Raw genomic sequence first — 6,000 nt, 5'->3', positions numbered from 1 at the left:
GTCTGTTGCTCTGTTAGCCATAGAGTTCAGCAAACTGAGTTTTCTTTCATTTCCCAGGCCAAATCATGTAACTGAGTTTAACACATTTTAGCAATGATTAACGACCTCAGAAAATCAGAAAGGTCTGATTTACAGGATGTTATATAAAGCCAAGATGGTAAAGAGACTACTGTGAACTACTTACAAGTATCTCTCTGCATTTGAAGATTTATAAATGACATGTAATCCACTTTTCTTCAATAAAATGGCAAGCAGATAGACCCTCCTCTGTTCTTCTTTCCAGGACCCTGAGAGTCTGGGAGAAATTCTTGTTTAGGCCACTTGCCTATTTAAAGTGTAAGTCTGATTGATTTTACAAGGGAGGAAAAAAGAGTGAGGGTGTTACTGGGTTTAAGCCCTTTATCAGGAGTTTGGTCAGGACTGTCACAGGTAATTTTCTTGTTGGCTTGATGAGAGACCTCCTGGGTGTTATGATTCAGGGGCTTTATAGGATGTCTGCAGGCTCTAATGACCAAGAGAGAGTACATGCAAAGAGGAGAAGCAGGAGGACATGGTGTAATTGTTTCAACAGCGATGCATTCCCTTTCAGGGGAGGTTAAAAAGGAAGAACCTGCACACCCCTCCTTCTGTGGTAGGAGAGCTGCTGTTCACACCAAGATGTTGTTATTACAGTACCATCCCAAGGCAGTGCAGCTGAAGCAAACAGAGCTGTGTTCCAGAGAATGTGCAGCCAAAGGCAGTGCTTCTCACAGAGCAAATAATAAAGACTCAGGAAGAGGAAGTACTGTCATAACTTACAGCCAAGGATATCAGATGCACTGAAATGACGTGTGCCCCTACACCACACAGCCTGCAGAACAGCCCAGCACACCTCATTCCCCATATAGAGACTGTGGCTAGTCTGTACTGTATTATCATATAGTATTGCACAAACAGGGGTTTTTGTCCTAAAAGCCAGCTTTATCCAGTTAAGGAACAGCTCATGAAGTTTCTATACTGTGAGGAAACAAACATTCCTTCTCAAGCTATTTCATGTATTATTTCATATGAAATTCCCATGGATCTGACCCAGGTGAGTAAGTGGGAGCCACTGAGTGAGGCTTGGGTTATCTTCAAATCATGCAGGGGCACACTGTCCTAATAAACGACAAGCCTTACAAATATTATGCACTGATATATTATGGTTTTCTCTGAAATCTTGTGTGTGCTCATCACACCACAGCCAGAACACAGGAACAGGAATCGAAATGGCAGCCCTGCTAAGTGACTGACATAAGCTTTCTGGCTTGTTTTCTTTTGGGTAAGAAGTATGAAAAACCTTACTTGGGGGAACCTAGGACAGGTCCTTTGGGCGTGTTAGAATTTTCATTACAGCTGAGGAAACAAGCAGGAAGATAGAACTTTCTTAAATTAATTCATTTCCTTCACATAGAAATTTTATTGGGGTTAAACATTCATGCTTCATCCTTCTCAATAATGCTGTAGTAAGCAGGTGGGGAAAAGACTTCCTCTCCTCTCCCCCTTTTTTGCTTTTTTTTTTTTTTTTGTTAATAAAAAGTCCTTTCTTGTTCCTCTTAGGCATCTACCTTATGTATAGTAGTATTGTCTCAGACTAGACATACCTCCAGCAAAACCTTTCTGAATCATCACTTGCCTACCATACACCTCATCCTGTGAAGAACTCTAATCTTAGAAGAAATTCACTTTGTGTTCAAGGATGAAAAAATATGGATTATTCTGAAACCAAGCAAATTTGTATCAGGTAAATTGAATTTTAGAGTAAAGCCTGGGTGATTTTTTTTCCCCTGCATGTTTTTCTGCAGCAGTAATGCATTCATTTAGATCATGTTCTTGCAAATGTAGATCAGGCACAGCCCTGCAGTCATCTTTACAGATTAGTTACTGGCATGTTCCCTGCCATGCTTTTGTCCCACGTCAGATGTATCAGGAGACTTTCAGACTCTGCATAAAAGATCCAGATTAAGTTCTGCCAAAATAACCCTCCAGCTAGCAGAGACTTTGTGGGGTAAGACATGCTCGTACTGTGTTTGAATGAGCTAAACTGCACCACAGAAAGGGGAGAGGATGTCTTCTTCCTTTTGAGAAATGCCCTGGGGGGGCCACATGTGAACATTTCATCCTTCCAGATGGACAAAAAGAAAGAGAGGAAAGTCGCAAAACTTCCTTTATGGACAGACATCCGGCACTGCATTTATTTATTTTTTTTCCTGTTAATTGAGCCCATTTAAGGGGACAGAATTTTGAACCTGAGCTTCAACTGATGCAGTGCATCTTGCCCAATAGCCAGAAGTGTTTGTTGAATTTGCAACATGCTTACTTCACCATTCAGTTATATCCTAGATCTCAGGATTTTTCCCAAGTTGTGAACAGAACTTGCAAGTCCTCCAGGCCTCTGACCGCTGGCTGGCCACAAAATGCAGACTGCTGCCAGCACCTCCACTGAAGACCTTGAGGATCTGAGAACTATGCTTTGAATTTCACCCTTTGGTGTGTCTGGCTTGTGTAATGTTACATGGGCACTGAATGCCAGGCAGCTGAGTGCCACATCTCAGTGCAGAGAGGCAGGAAAGGAAGATAGTGTGAATCAGATTGCCAGCAAGCAACTTGTGTGTCCACTTCCCTCTTCAGCAGATTGTCCTCAAACAGGACATCCGAGAAGGAGGTGTCACTAGTTATGATGGAAAATGTTTGCCTTCCCATTTAATAAAAATCTGCTTAAAAGAACCACAACTCAGCCTGAGGTCCATGAACCTCTGCCGCCAAATGCCACCACTGGCAGTGGCAGTCAGCACCGTTACTTGTGGCAATAGCTCTCAGGTCTGTGCCAAGTCATGGACAGTCTTAGTGGGTTTAAAAATCATTGTTTAGGAATCCCTGACCCATGGTTCTATTACAGATCTCACACACCTGCTCTTCTGTATTCCAATCCCATTTTCAATCTCTGAGCAGCAATAATAGCACCTCAGGCACAGTGCCTTCCTTGGAAAATAACTCAGCCACTTTAATTTAAAACTAATTTTCCCCATCATAACAATAGGGAAAACTATATACAGACCTGACAAGTATGTATGCTACTGTGTGCCTCATCCTGACTTTTTTGTCTCCTCTCCTTTAGTCTTGCAAGGTCCTGAGTCAGCACTCATATATAGCACCTCATAAAAACAAGCTGTGCCCTAGGCTCTTGGTCCTCTACCAGCACAAACTTTAACAGCTGTAAATGCTCAAACGACTAAGTGGAAGCATTCTTGGATTTTTTAGAGGAGAGTGTGCAGTTTTTAGAAGCAGTGGGGTGTAAGCACCAATAAATCTGAGATAGTAGGGTTTTACACTCAGGTAGCACATATGTAAAAGGCCACCTGCAGTGCAAGGCAGGAGAAAGCCTGGCCCGATGCCTGCTTACTGTTGTCAGCCTGTATGTTAGGACTGAGACATAACAATCTGGGCACTACAAAGCAAAGTTAATTCAAGGGAAGGAAAAGTGAGCATGGACACAGTATGATACAAAGCAGGCAAGTGAGCTGTTGCATTAACTCTTTTGAACAGAGTTTCCTGGAGGGACCCGGATCATAGCCCTCAAGAGCGAGGCTTTGAGTTGCTGCCAACTTTATTTGTGGAGGAAGGAGGGTGGGGGGAATGTTTTCTCGAGGCAAAAAAAATTTCACCCTGCTAAAGCTTTCTGTTGCCAGGGAAGTTCAGGGAAAATTCAGGAAAACTCCTTTTTATGTTCTTTATGATGTTTACTCAGTTGCACAGAGCCAAGCCAGGGATGAGAAAGGCTGCAACATGATGCAGGGTTGCAAAAGCTGTGTGTATTTAATAGGATGACATAAGTAGTGTGTTTCTCTTTGCCCTCTGCTGAGCGCTGTGGGGAAAATCTGGCCCAAATAGCAAATTAGGAAGCCATGAGAGTGGCTGCTGGCTCTCACCAGCCTGCTGTCCCCTGGGCCAAGCCCACAGCTCTGACGGGAAGTACACAGCGGATGTTTAATGAAAGGGCTGCTGCAGCTTATCTCCGCATGCAGGGGACTTCTTTGTGAACTCCCTTGCTTTGAAAGATACATGGCCCACTGTACTGGTATTGTTGGCGCCCTCTTTAAGCACAGCCACATGATTCACACTGGAGCTGTGTGCTACATCTGCCAAGGAAAGCTTCCCGCTTTCCCCTCCCTGGTTAGGAATAAACTCAGCAGAAGGCCATTGAGGTCACAAGATCTGCCTGTTACTGCATTTTACAGGAAGGAAGATCCGTTGTCTTAAGATCAGTTTATCAGCTGACTTTCCTGTGAAGAAGAGAGGCTATTTTCCTGTGTACCACCACCCCCGTAATTCCCAAACGAGCGTGTTCTGTTTGCATCTCCTGTCAGCTCAGCTGTGTGCATTTCTGAAACAGCCCAGTATTAAGCAAACAAATAAAAAAGCCATTGTGAGACTCAGCAGAATCAACATCCCTTATCAAACTGCCCAACTGGAGGGGATAAATCTCTTTCTCAGGGCTGCCTGTCACCTCTCTCCCTCTTGGCATCAATGGACAATTAAATCTGTTGTGGTGAAATAGACTCCAATGATAATTGTGGAGAGAGTTACTTACAAGGATACTGAGAGCAGGAAAGAGCCTAGCAGCTGCCTTTGTTGTCAAGGTGGTTTCTTTTGAGCCTATTTCTTTGAAAATACACAAGCACTTGGGTTTATAGGATTTGGGGTATGTAGGGTTTGAGGACTGGGAGATTTGCCTTTTAATGCCCCAGGTCTCTGCAGAATTTTCTTTTTTTATTATTATTATTAATGTTTATTTTTTATTAGCTCTATTTTTTTCTGTGCAAGGGAACAAACAGCATGCAGAGCAGGATCCCCATCCCCACCCCCTCCCCAAGCCTCCTCTGCAAGGTCCTCGCTTTCATAAGGTTTTCAGCTGGGGAATGGTTGTCTGTTTCCTCCCTCTGCTCACTGTGACAAACGCATTTCTGTGACCAGGAAACTGCAGATGTTACAGATGCACCAAGGCATCGTTTATTAGCTGATGATTCTCAATCTCTGAGGAATTACACATATTGAATAGTGCCACTAATTGACAAACAGTGGAAGGCAATCATCCTGGCTCCTAAGTATTTACAGTGGCAGCATTAATGGATGATTTTGTCTTTTCATACATCTGTAAATATAAAATAACCCTTCAGTGCTCCCTGGGTCTTAAGAACACTGATTAACCCAGCAAGAAAAAGAATTAGACAGCGTAAAATTTCTGGTTTTCAAGTAACCTTGTTTGCTGGGTTACAAGCCTGTTTTGCACAGGAAAGCAGCTACTGATCTTTTATAATACCCACTAATTTTTTTAGCATTCATCAGGCTGGATTTTTTCATCTGGTTTTGCATAGCTTTGCATTTTCTCTGTCTGCACAGAAAACCTTTGGCCTCTAATGCTAAGGATCTTCAGATTCCTGTTATAATCCATAGAGGGGAAGAGGCTGTGAAAACAAGGTCAGTGTGGACTCCATCCCATTTGCAAGCCAGTAAGAGTTTCAGTTTTGTGGCAGGATCAGGACTCACATCATTGTTCCCACAGCTTTTTCATTGCCAGTGAGGTGAATCCCTCTTTCCTAGTTTATCTGAAAAATATTTCATATCCCAATCATAATGCCTATATCCAGGTCCATGTCTGCAGTACACAGTTATTGAAGGTGAAACAATGTTTCATGTCCAAGTTTCAGCATATTATTTTGTGTTTATTCTAGATTATTTGGAAAAGCCCTGGTCATATTGAATCTAAATCAGAGTATCTTAGAGAATTATCACAAAGATTAAATGGGAGGCAAAAGAAGATGCAGAATCCTTCTGAGCTTTGTTGTTATACAAATGGTGTTTGGTTTGAACTCTTTAATTTGCCACTTGCCAGCAGTCATCTAAGAAGCAACCTTGTTTGGATTTCCACAAAGAATCTCATTCTTTTTTTCAATAAAAAGACCTGGCAATAATTCTGTTGGC

This window comes from Heliangelus exortis, chromosome Z (assembly GCF_036169615.1).
Source record: "Heliangelus exortis chromosome Z, bHelExo1.hap1, whole genome shotgun sequence".
Taxonomy (NCBI): domain Eukaryota; kingdom Metazoa; phylum Chordata; class Aves; order Apodiformes; family Trochilidae; genus Heliangelus; species Heliangelus exortis.
This window is presented reverse-complemented; position numbering follows the sequence as displayed.